Raw genomic sequence first — 13,238 nt, 5'->3', positions numbered from 1 at the left:
CATGATGAATGCAACCAGATGAACTGGCTATGTTTTTCTTTAGGTAGCACCATATTTCTCGTCACGAATTTCGGTTGGTCTTGTGTTGTTTTATCTTGAAATTCAAACTTACGGTATCAGATTATGAGTTGTACAACAAATTAACCGGAAGTTTTTATAATATTAAAAACCAGACACAAAACAAAATGTTAAAATGTTCAGCTTTTAATTAAATCTTTATTTGAGTTTGTTGACACATGCGTTATTTCTAAGACAGTTAAACTGTTAAAGCCAAATAAAGAGTATATTTAAGTAAAAAGTTAATTAAATCTGTATTTGAGTATTATGACGCATGCATTCGATTTATGTTATTTCTTAGACAGTTAAACTGTTGAAGCCGTTTAAGGGTTTAAGGGATATATTAAAGCAATGTGTTAACATGCATCTCATAAGTGTTAAACATAAAGTAGGTCATGTAATGATTAAGGTAGATTTAAACAGATGTCAAACCAATATACTTGGCTGTATGTTTTGTGCCCTTTACAAACACACAAACACAACATTTTATTAGGAACGATATTAACTTTAAATCAATGTTCAAATAAAAAGAAATGTTTCTTTTTTCAAAGATACGGACTAAGTAAGCCAAATCTGCTTATCTTATTGGATATTGAGAATGTTATGACAATTGATAAAAATGCAACTCATTTACTTTGTCATGTGTTTTTGATGAGTCCATGATTATTATTTTTTTGAAAAATAAGTCTTTATAAAGCCAGAAAAATATATTTCTTTGGCAAAATCTCCAACAAACAAAACGTATAACACATTATGGAGACAAACTCTACTTAATGATATATTATTAGATAAAGATCATTTCATTCATTTTTATGGTAAACAAAAATATCGTATAGTTGTTTGTTTAAATTTGCACTGCCACGAACAAACAGTAAATTTTTAATGATAATAAAAAAGATCGGATTTGTTAAAAAGAGACGTTTTATTTGAAGGAATCATGTTTCAAATTGTAATGTTTATAAATAAATAAATAAGAATGTGTGGTCAACATTTTTTTAATAGTTTATTTGAACGTTATATTTTGTTTTTAAAGAATTATAATTTTATCAAGTGGAAAAACAAATTAACAGGTATAACAAATTGTCTTTAAAATGTTCTTCAATTTTCAATACAATTAGAAGTGCTTTCATAACAGTTTAACTTAAAAGCATTTTTTCTACTCAATTGTTTTTATGGCTATTGTCAAATTCATCTTCACCCATGTTTATCTCATGTTTAACAAAGATAAGATACAACAACAAAACAAAAAAAGAATGAAAAAAGTAACTTAAGAAGTAATCAATGTAACAGCTCAAAGTTCAGACCCAGAAAATGAAATAGATTTTATTCGAATAAAAAAGAACGGTTGAAACTGTAAAATACCGATATTACTCATAAACTGGATAGGCATTGAACTGTTAAAGAATATCATTATTGAGAGTAACTAGTAAACAAAATAGCTTTAGCACAACAGTAATATATATGATATGATGTAATTAACTTAAATACAAACCTCGCATGCATACAGTACATTGTCAAATTATGCTTAAACAGATAAACTCATCATAGATACCAGGACTAAATTTAGTACACACGCCAGATGCGCGTTTTAAGATTGACAAAATAAAAATATTGAAGTGTGACAGGATTGCCAATGAGACAACTATTAATTAAGACTAAAAACGATGATAGGTTATTATCAAAACGAATTTCTTTTATATCAATAAGTGTAATGTAATCTACAATTTAATTTTCTAGCATGCACTGAAAATTAATTTTGCAATAGTGTAAAAAGTCATAACATGCAGCGAAACACACTGACATAGAATATCCAGCTTCAATGAATCAGTGGCCTGTAACTTCTGTACGTTTCAACAGTATATCGTTCTTAGTGTGCACAGTTGATTATTTTTTTTTAATCATAGAATACTTCAAATACATGAGTGAAAAACAGTTTGTTAAGTTTGCATCTATTTCTTACCTAATACTATAAGATACGCCCCAACCAACATATATTCTGCGTCTGTAAGTCTATCATCAAAAGTTAAATTAGCGACTGTCATATTCGACATCTATAAAAAATAAAAAGACAAATTAAACGATATCAGTTGTTTAAGCACATCCAAAATATTTTAAATTGTTTAACAAAAACGGTTTCTTTTCTGAAAGATCTGATCTGTTCGATTGTCTATAAACAATAATACTTACTTATCACTTACTTTTCAAATTTCAAATGATACCTCGTTGATTGCGCTACAATATCAGTTGATTTTAAGCTATCACATTTACAAACGACAAGCTCACAAGTATTTGTAATTTATTAAGGTGGTAACCAGCACCTTCACAAAAATTAATTCGGCTCGTAAAATTTTAACAAAATATTTACTTTGACGCTTTGACACAAATATAACAAAATCAAAAAAATTGAACCAACCATTTTATATGAAAACTTACACTGTTTATATAGCAGTTTTAAAAACACTAATTTTAATCATTGAAAAGCTAAATACTTCCTTATTAACACAACGTAATTAAAACGTTTAGCTGATTCTACAGAGTTATCTCCCTGTAGTGTTAGGTACCACCTTAAACATAGTAAACTTCTGCTCGAACCCTTTAAGGGCAACCATGTACATGTTTAATGACTGTATTAGTTTGAGGTCAAACAGTTCATCGATAATTACAATTTGTGTTTGAATTAAAATTAGGTATGTTAACGTTTAGATGTAAAATAGTTTTTACAAAGATAATTACAACTCATGTGATAAATCGAATAGATTGAATAAAAGTTAAACAAAAATAGCAGGTGATGCTTACCGTGTCGACGCCCTATGTCTAGCTCCTTGAATTAAGATGGTTCGATGCCCTCAGTTTGTGTTGGTACCTTGAAATGTCTTGTTAATCGATTTATGTGATTTGAACATCAGAAAAACTATTTTGGGCTAGACGTAAAAACAAGAGACTTGACAATTTCCTGTCATTAAAAGTTATCATTTGTTCTTCTCTTGCTTTTAGTATTGATCTTAATATTGTTAAAACGTTCCAATTAGAACAATTGTACTATCATTCAAGGAATAAATAAATCTTCCTACTTTTAATTAAGTCTGTTCAGTAGATACCACTATATCATACTTTATTCTTTAACATGAAAGATAGGATTCATTATATGGGTAACATATAAGATGATTTTCATAAGTACATCTAATGTAATTATTGCATTACACGAACCACATGACCAAACGGTGCAGGGGCGAAGTTATTTGTTACGCAAATGCATGCATTTTCTGACAACTCATGACAGGATTAATTTCGAGACATTTATACGTTTTCAGCAAAACGTTATTTATAGCGAAGGAATGGCGACTACGTAAATAGGAATCTTTTCCTACATTATACCTTATAACTCAACCGAGAGACATAATCTTAACCGTAAAAAGAAAATTAAATGTTCCATTTTGTCAACTTTCTCAGTATTTAACAAACAAAATCAAAATCCAAACGATCGTATTAGTGAATTAAGCATGATTCACAATGTAATGACGTCATATGAGAAAACATGATGAATTCTACACAAAATTTATTTTTCGCTAAATTGGCTATTGTCAATGACATAAAATGGATTTCAAAAAAGCTGTCTAAAATATATGAACTAAACTTGTTTAATTTGCACACGTCCTAAGTCAGGAATCTGATAGTCAGTGGTTTTCGTCTGTTTTTGTCGTTCAGAAGTGTTTCTCGTTTCTCGTTTTTATATATAGATTAGACCGTTGGTTTTCCCGTTTGAATGGTTTTACACTTTTTATTTATAGAGCCCTTTCTAGCTTGCTGTTCGGTATGAGGCAAGGCTCCGTATTGGAGGCCATACCTTGAACTATAATGCTTTACTTTTAAAAAGTGTTACATGGATGGAGAGTTGTCTCAGTGACACTAATACCACATAGTCCTATATCTATAGACTGATCAAATATGATGTAATTTGGAAATGTTATTCTTTTTCATATCAAAACTGATTTAGTACAACTTAATATATATATATATATATAGGGTTGTAGGGTTGTCACTGACTCAGACGTACTTATGAATATAATTATATTCTGTGACTGTATCTTACATTACTTTGTAGGATCCTTTACTATAGATAATTTAGCTGATCTGTAACCATAACATCTTCATGCCTTATATATCATGTACTGTAGTACGCCGCTAGATTAAAACTGACGTGGAAAGGTTACACATGCCCACCGAAGCTCTTTTTTTGAGAGCCCAGGTGGTCGTGTGGTCTAGCGGGACGGCTGCAGTGCAGCGATTTGGTGTCACGATATCACAGTAGCATGGGTTCGAATCCCGGCGAGGGAAGAACCAAAAATTTGCGAAAGCCAATTTACAGATCTAACATTGTTGGGTTGATGTTTAGACGAGTTGTATATACATTATGTATACAAATTTTTAAAAATTGACATTTCTTCTGGACAACTTTTAGTCCCTAATCCTTTGCCATCCACAAATCTTGTTTCAGTGTCTTCATTACTAGATCCTGATGTCATAAGATATGTGAGATAAATAACACATATGGTATTGTAGCAGATTCAAATAAAAAAAAATCCATAATGATAGTTTTTCTATAAAATGTTTGATCCTTAAATGCTTAGACTTTTTTATCTCAATGTTCAGCACACACTTTTGTAACTTTAAACCAAAAATGATCTTCAGATTTGTGTTTGATTTATTCTATCTGATTTCGGTTATTGAAGTGCCACTGCTGAACCTAAAGAGAAAGCAGGCGCTTCTGGCATAAAAATCTTTAATTCTTGTTTTTTTAATACTTTTTCATATTTATTTTGAAAAGATAAAAAGTTCTTGTTTGCCGTATGCATTAGTAAAATACTCATGTATTACAAGTACTTTATTTATTATTGTCTTTTATCTCTTATTATCGCTATTTTGTGCATTTTTCCTTTGATTTTTTCTTGTGATAATTTTCATATCATGCTACTCGCTTCAGATGGAAAATTGTCGTTAGAAACTAAGCATGCACGTGGCGTTGCTAACGAAATTGACATGAAATGGACATCAACTTGAAGTGGTCATAGTTAAAATAGCGATAAAAAGATTATCATTGTTCATCTCAACTCGATTGCCTTTCTCAATCAATCTCGTTGAGATGATCACCGATAATCTATTATTATCTATAATTATCGATGCAATAATGATACAATGGATGTGGTTAAATATTGCTTTATCATATTTATTTATAACCAAACAAATATGGTATAACTTATTAAGTGTAATTTTCATTTTGTAGAATAAAATAACAAGATCAGTCATAGTAAAATTAACATCATTAGTTCTCAATCATTAGCTATAAAAGAAGGACGAAAGACAGTAAAAAATCTAAAACAAACTGACAACGTCATGGCTAAAAATGAAAAAGACAAACAGACAAACAATAGTACACATGACACCACATAACAAAAAACTAAAGAATAAATAACACGAACCCCGCTAAAAACAAGGGGTGATCTTAGGTGCTCCGGAAGGGTAAGCAGATCCTGCTCAACATGTGGCAATAGTTTCACCACTGCAATTTCAGTTATATGTTCTTGTTGAACTGATTGAACAAGTAGCATATACATTTTTTTTTATTTATATATAGATAATCAACAATATTATGCTCTTTTGATTTATACATTTGTAAAAGAAACCATTGTTAATCTCAAATTTTTTTTTTTTGTTAAAGAAATCGCATTTAGAATTTTAATACGAATTAAACAGGAGTTTTTTCAATTTCAAAAAAAAAAATGAAATGGAATTTAAGTTGGCCCTTTTTACATTTATACTGGTGTGTACAAACATTCGACAGTTCTAGTGCAGAGTGAGTTTGACTCAGCGAAAGATGCTTTGGAATGTGTGCTAGGGAATTAAAGATTGAAGCCAAGTATTGATATGTCATGTGAATATACGCATTGCATCGTTGTTTTCACATCTTTATAAAACTATTTTGTTTTATTGAAAGATGATGCAAATGCATTTATCATGAGTTTAGAGAATCAAACAAACAGCCCTTCTCAAAGCATTTCAACTTGACGATTCCTAGTCCCATCATAAGTGAATTGCAGCGGGAAATTATTGAATAAATCAGCCTATGTCTTTCCAAAATATTTGTGGAAAGGCATGCATCACGATATCACCATCCACATAAAAAAAAATAGTTGTCAGAGTCAGGAACATGGCAATTGTTGTATTATAGTTTGTTTCTATGTGTGTTACATTTTACTGTTATGTTTTAGTTGTGTCGTAATTCGCCTCTTATATTTGTTTCCATCAGTTTTAGTTTGTAAGCCTGATTTGTTTCTCTCAATCGATTTATGAATTCAGAAAAGCGATATTCTACTGTTGCCTGTATTCATCCAAAAACAAACAAAGTTCTTACCAAGGTGCATCAAGGTTTGTTTGATAAATTGCATCAAGATGTTATTTGTCCCCTTATTAGGACATCAAAAGGTTATGCATACATTTCATTAGTCATTGATATTTTCAGAAGATAGTGTAAAAATTAATGTTTCCAATGAAAAGATTGACTGCAAAGTAAATAGCTGATAATTTATATACAGAAGTTGTCTCTAAATTTAGCTGCACATGGATCTTACTTAGCAACCGGGACAAGCTTTTAATGTCACAGAATGTCAATACCATGTATGGAATTTTTCCACGTATTTTATCAACATCATACCACATCTTATCACCCACACACAAAAAACGGTATCAAAAGACAAAGACACGTGCTTCCGTGTCATTTCTAACACACTATAACTGTATCAATCAAAACTGATCTCGAACAAAGAATTTTTCTCAAAATACACGACAGTATGAACATGTTGAATTTAAATGGAAAGAGTATACCCAGCATACAAACTTAAGGAACATCACGATTAAAATGGTCTAATTAGCGAACTCCAGAACAATCACAAAAGTGAAAGTACATACAAACTGATAATATTAAACGCCATCAATCAACGTAACAGTTGGAATGTACTGTTTCGTATGTCCTGAATCACGTTCTAATTCCAGCAGTGGGTTTCTTTTTTTTTGACACCATAATAATATTAGAATCCTATTAACATCTTATTAAAGGAGGTTTTGTAACAAAATATCTTATCGAAAAAGTTATCGCATTGAAATACAAACAGCTTAACCAATTTCGGTGTTTGTTTTAAGACTTTTGAAAGATTGGTTAAAAACGATTACCCGAGACGAAATTGCAACAATTATTTTAGTATAAACAAAGACGTTATAGGGCGGGCAGTATAAATAAAATGTTGAAATCACTCACAACTACCGTATTACGTTAATGAAGACCCTTTTAAACTGAAAGATACTGAAAAATTATTCACAAAAATAATTTACCACTTTTGCAAACAGAACAAAAATGAATAAAAGTGATAAATTTGTATAATAAGAAAAGTTATGTTCTTTTATAAAATTATTAGAATGTCTCTTTCAAAAGTGTCATGTGGACAAGTTATATTCAAAAGCTATCACTCCATAACGTGTTTATTCTTTTTAATTATTGGAGTTGTACACTATCATTATACGTGCGTGTCTACTTATACTACTACTGATTAAAAAGATAAGGAAAAAAACTAACCTTAAAATCCAATCAATGCTGACTTAATGTTAGCGTCTCAGTGTGAGAAACTAGTATGTATCAAGGAATGTAAAAGTATATATACATGTATGCGATATCGACTAATAAGGCTTCAATGTTTTAAAAGACGTCACCGATTCGTATCAGCTTTCGAATTCATCTAATCTTTTCTTAATCTATTATTACGAATGCTTAAGTCCAATAATTAAAAACAATTGGCCGGGATTATGGATATACAGGAAGCATATAGAAATATGAGTAGGACGCAAAAATGTATATTTCATTGAATTTTCTTTTGGTCATCGTATTGCTCTTAGAAATCGCGAACGTCAAGGCAAATTCAAAAAGGGTAAGTCCGTAAACGGCTTTTGATCAACGGAACAAGTAAAATGTACTAGTTCGCCGTTTATCTTTTGATATCAAATTTGTCTGTGCTGAATTTTAGCCAGTAGCGGGTGTCTTATCTTAAGCAGCATATCAAAAATCAAACCCTATTAACATTTATGGAAAAAGTAGGTTTTGTAATGAAATATCTTATCGAACAAGGTTGTTTATCGCAAATAGATATAAACAGCCAAGCAAAGTTGGAAGTTTGTTTGAAGACTTTATTGGTTGATTAAATAAGATTGCCCAAGACGAAACTGCAACGATTTGTTTAAGTTAAAACAAAGATATTATATTGTTCGTAGTGTTAATTAAATGTTAAGACATTCCCTTCTGTTTTACTCAACATCTTACGAACGAACGAAACTCGCCCTAACTTGACGTAACTTGCCGTAACGAGAAAAGAGGGAGCAGTAATTTACCTTATAATTTTGGATTATCGGCTGTGCCCTTCTTCCCTTTGAAATGTCTTTTACGTGTAAAATATGCATGCTTGATTTTTTAAAACCTTTTTGAATCAAATAAATATCCTTTTTTTTTTAAATCTTAGCTAGAAGCTGATTAACGGTAGAAATTCTTTCGTGGACACGAGGTAAAATAAATATCCTATTTATTTGATATTATATAACATATAATATACAATTTACTGTTCAATCAACACAGTTGAAAGTCTTATTGATCTATTAATTTAAGTGAAGAATATTTAATCAAAGGACAGTAATCGTACAAGAAATTTTAATAAACATGATGACAACTTCACTATTTAGTATAGGTGAAAAAGGTAAATATAGATTCATGTATATGGATCGAAAGGGATAGGATTTTTTTTTAAATCTTAGCTAGAAGCTGATTAACAGTAGAAATTCTTTCGTGGACACGAGGTAAAATAAATCTAGGAGTGAACGCCTTTTGATTTAAATTTGAAAAGAAAACATCCAAATAAGTTCCGGGATAACTTCTTTGCCCCAACCACTAAAATCCAAATGATCTCTTCTTATTGATATATTGTTATAAATTGGTAGACTTAACAAGAAAAATAAAGGAAAATACTGAAATACATATTTTAACTTATATATTGTGTTTTTTTTAGTTATCATGGCCTTTCTTATTCTATGTGTGTATGTTTCCTCTATAGTATAATTATGAGTATATACATATTTGTTTTTCTTGTTTATTGTTTCCGTTAAGCTTCTATGACATACTGTGCATATTTTTAGTTAGGGGTGTAATATATAAAAATCTATATTTTGATTTATTTGTGACTACCAGTTGTGTTAGGGCTGTAGCACTCACACTTTCAACAAGAACACACAAAACTCTATTTCTAACGATAGATTGAATGCACCTTTGAATTTCTTTAACTGATTCCCAATAATTATTAGAAAAAATAATTATTACGACTTATCTATTCAAGATACTCATCGATACGAAACAATGAAACTCATAGTAACTCAAACCGATTGGACCCATAAAAAGGGACGTGTGGATATATGAAATATATTAAAGTTGTGTTATCTCGATCACTTATCAATCCTTTACCAAACGGTAATTTTGCAATGAAATGAATGGAATATTTGCCACTGAACGTTAAACACCAAACAATCAATCAACCAATTGCAAACAAGATGTGTTGAATTTTTTAATCAAGGACATTATAAAAAAAAATCTTTTTGAATGGATAAGGGAGATAAATCGAACGCATATATACAACATGTCAACAAACGGAACTCAACCTAAGGAAACGAAACAGTCAACAACAGAAAATAAATTGGATCACGGATGTTTAATGACAACAATAAAATGCAAGGTTGCAAAAAAGGATATTAAGTTTTTAACTGTTGTCTTTTAAACACACTGCAGTATCGGTAGACATTTATTATGGATTTTATTATAACAAAATTACTGCTCCATAACGATACGTTCGTAGAGTTTCGTCCGTTCGTAAGATGTTGAGAAACCTCTTATAAGAGGTAACCGGTGAGATCACGAACCGACGAATCATGACGAACGAACGTAGTGGGAGCAGTGATTTTCATATTGGGTAAAGCTCATGAAAATCGAATAATCGACTAAAATACCCCTTGACACCTCACAAAGTTTCCTTTATTAGAAAACAATAATAAAATACAAGCTTTCAGGTATAAGAATGGGTATACAAGGCTATGTTTTTTTAACTTATATACAGGAAGTGTCTATGTACGAATTAAAACGAATCAGTACATATAAATGTATACCTGTGGTGCTCACCTTCTACACTTTTGATAGTCACGTGGAATGATAGCATGATTTAATCATGGGGACAATTTTTTAAGAACCACGTTGCATGTGATTGATAGAAAAACATATAGAAGATATTGAATATATATTTGTTCAAAAATAAACATTTAAACTAGTAGGAACCGACCATTATACTTGAAAAAAAAAATATGCGGCGCGACAATTTTCTTACTTCAAATTTATTAACATTATTTTTTGAATATAAGATTTTTTTCTTCCTTACCTGGCCAGAAGCATGCCCCGCCCCCTCTTTATGTTAAATGGTCGGTCCAGGACAATTTATTTTTTCTTGCATTATTTGTTGGAAATTTCTTGCAAGGGACTGTAAGAAATTTGCAACAAATAATAAAAAAAAATCATTTGACCCCCCCTTTTTTCCCGTTTTTCCTATATACTATTTTATATCGCAGTTATAGCGGGTATCGATCATCAATCTTTGAGGGGGATATAAGGAGGCAACCATTTGATTTTGACGGGGCCAGCCTGGCAGATTTGGTCAGTCAGATTATTTATTTTAGAATATTTTTTTTAACTGCTTCACGCAAGATTACGCATGTATCATTTTACTGTATAATAGAATTTGAAGGCCAGGTTTTTTTTTAGGTGGAAGCCAGCATATTTATTACTATTTTTTCCCTGGCCCATTAATTTATTTACAAAATCTGCCAGCTCTAATCCTAGAATCAAAGGGTCGTTCCCTAACCCCCATTTAGTATGCGGTATTGCTGGTATTATTTCAGATATTTGGTCCGGGATAAAAGAATAGTATGCCGGAATGTTATTTAGCTCATTTTAAACAATGATCCGGATTACCTGTAATGCAAATTTTCAGTTAATGCTTTCTTAATTAAGCATTGCATGAATATCCCCAAGGAGGGGTCACTACCTATATAAAAGTATATACAGACGTTCCGCTAGAATTGGTCATTTTTCAACTTGTTAAATCCATGACTTTGTTTGAAATTTAAATCTTATGATATGACTAAGCCGGTAATTTTAGGCCTAATCAGGCAAATCTATGATTGTGGCCGAAATTTTGAACTAAGGGACCAGCCATTTAATTTGAAAATGGGGCTGGGGGAGGGCATGTTCAATTTACTCGTCAGAAATTATTTTTGTCTCTTCCATTTCTAGCAATTTTTCGTTAAAATTTGGAATCAGATTATTTATTTCCGAAAATAATAATCAAAATATTTGTTCTAAAAACAATAATTCATCCCCCCACCACACGTATCAATCAATTATAAATACACATATAAGCAAAACGAGATGATGATGAATACTTAGGCATTCTAACTTAAAATTAATGATCCCGCTTCGTGTCATACGGCAAAGTACGTGATACGTTCGTGATTCGTACGTGATTCGTGATCTCACCGGTTACCTCTATTAGAGGTAACCGGTGAGATCACGAACCGACGAATAATGACGAACGAACGTATTAGGAGCAGTGATTTCCATATTGGGTAAAGTTTATTAAAATCGAATAATCGACTAAAATACCCCCATGACACCTCACAAAGTTCGCTTTATTAGAAAACAACGATACAATACGAGCTTGCAACTATAAGGATGGATATGTAAGACTATGTATCTTTAACTTATATACCGGAAGTGCCTATGTACGGTCAAAACGAAGCAGTACGTATAAATGTATACCTGTTGTGGTCACCTTCTACACTTTTAATAGTCACGTGGAATGATAGCATGATTTAATCATGGGGACAATCTATTAATTGACCACGGTGCATGTGTTGGAAAGAAAAACATACAGAAGATATTGAATATATTTGTTAAAAAATAAAACATTTTAACTAGTAGGGACCGACCGTTTATCTTAAAATAAATTATATTTCTTTTTTTTTTAAATTTAAAACTATTTTTTGTGGTAATTATCCAAGATAAGATTTTTTCTTCCTTAGAATTCAAAATCAAATAAATTATTTCCGAAAGAAACCCACCTTTTCACGTTAATCACAAATTGCTTGCAATCCCTTACAAGAAATTTGCAACCTATAATAAAAAAAAATCAGTTAGACACCCACCCCCATTTTCCCCCGTCTTTTGCCTATATATTATTTTATATCGCAGATAAAGCGGGTATCGATCATCTATCTTTGAGGAGGGTATAAGGAGGCGATCAGTTGATTCTGAGGGGATCGGCCGGGCAGATTTGGTCAGATTATTTATTTTAGAAAAAAAATTCAACTGCTACAAGCAAGATTATTTATTACACATGTATCATTTTACATACTGTATAATAGAATTTGGAAGCCAGTTAATTTTAGGTGGCAGGCAGCTTATTTATAACTATTATTTTCCTGACCAACAAATTTATTTACGTGACCTGTCAGCTCCAATCCTAGAATCAAAGGGTCGTCTACTTACCCCCATTTAGTATGCGGTGTTGCTGGTATTATTTAGTATGTTTGGTCCTGGCAAAGAATAAAACGCCAAAATTGGTATTCGATTTTTTCTTTTTTCCCTAAGTACAAAGAGTAGAAGGAATCTCCCCTTTTTTGTTATTTAGCTCATTCCAAACAATGATTCGAATTAATACAAATTTTCAGTTTATTCTTTCTAAAGCATTGCATGTATGCGCCGAAGGAGGGGTCACTTCCTATTTAAAAGTATATATATACAGACGTTCCGCTGGAATTGGTCATTTTTCAACTCGTCAAATACATGACTGGGCATGGAATTTAAACCTTATTATATGACTTGGCCGGTAATTTCAGGCCCAAGAAAATGCCTAGACAAAAATTATCAGGCGAATCTATGATTGGGGCAGAAATTTTTAACTAAGAGACCAGCCATTTTAATTGAAAATGGGGCTGGGGGAAGGACATGTTCAAGGAAGGACATGTTCAATTTTCTCGTCAGAATTTTTTTTTGC

Source organism: Mytilus trossulus, chromosome 8, assembly GCF_036588685.1.
Source record: "Mytilus trossulus isolate FHL-02 chromosome 8, PNRI_Mtr1.1.1.hap1, whole genome shotgun sequence".
Taxonomy (NCBI): Eukaryota; Metazoa; Mollusca; class Bivalvia; order Mytilida; family Mytilidae; genus Mytilus; species Mytilus trossulus.
This window is presented reverse-complemented; position numbering follows the sequence as displayed.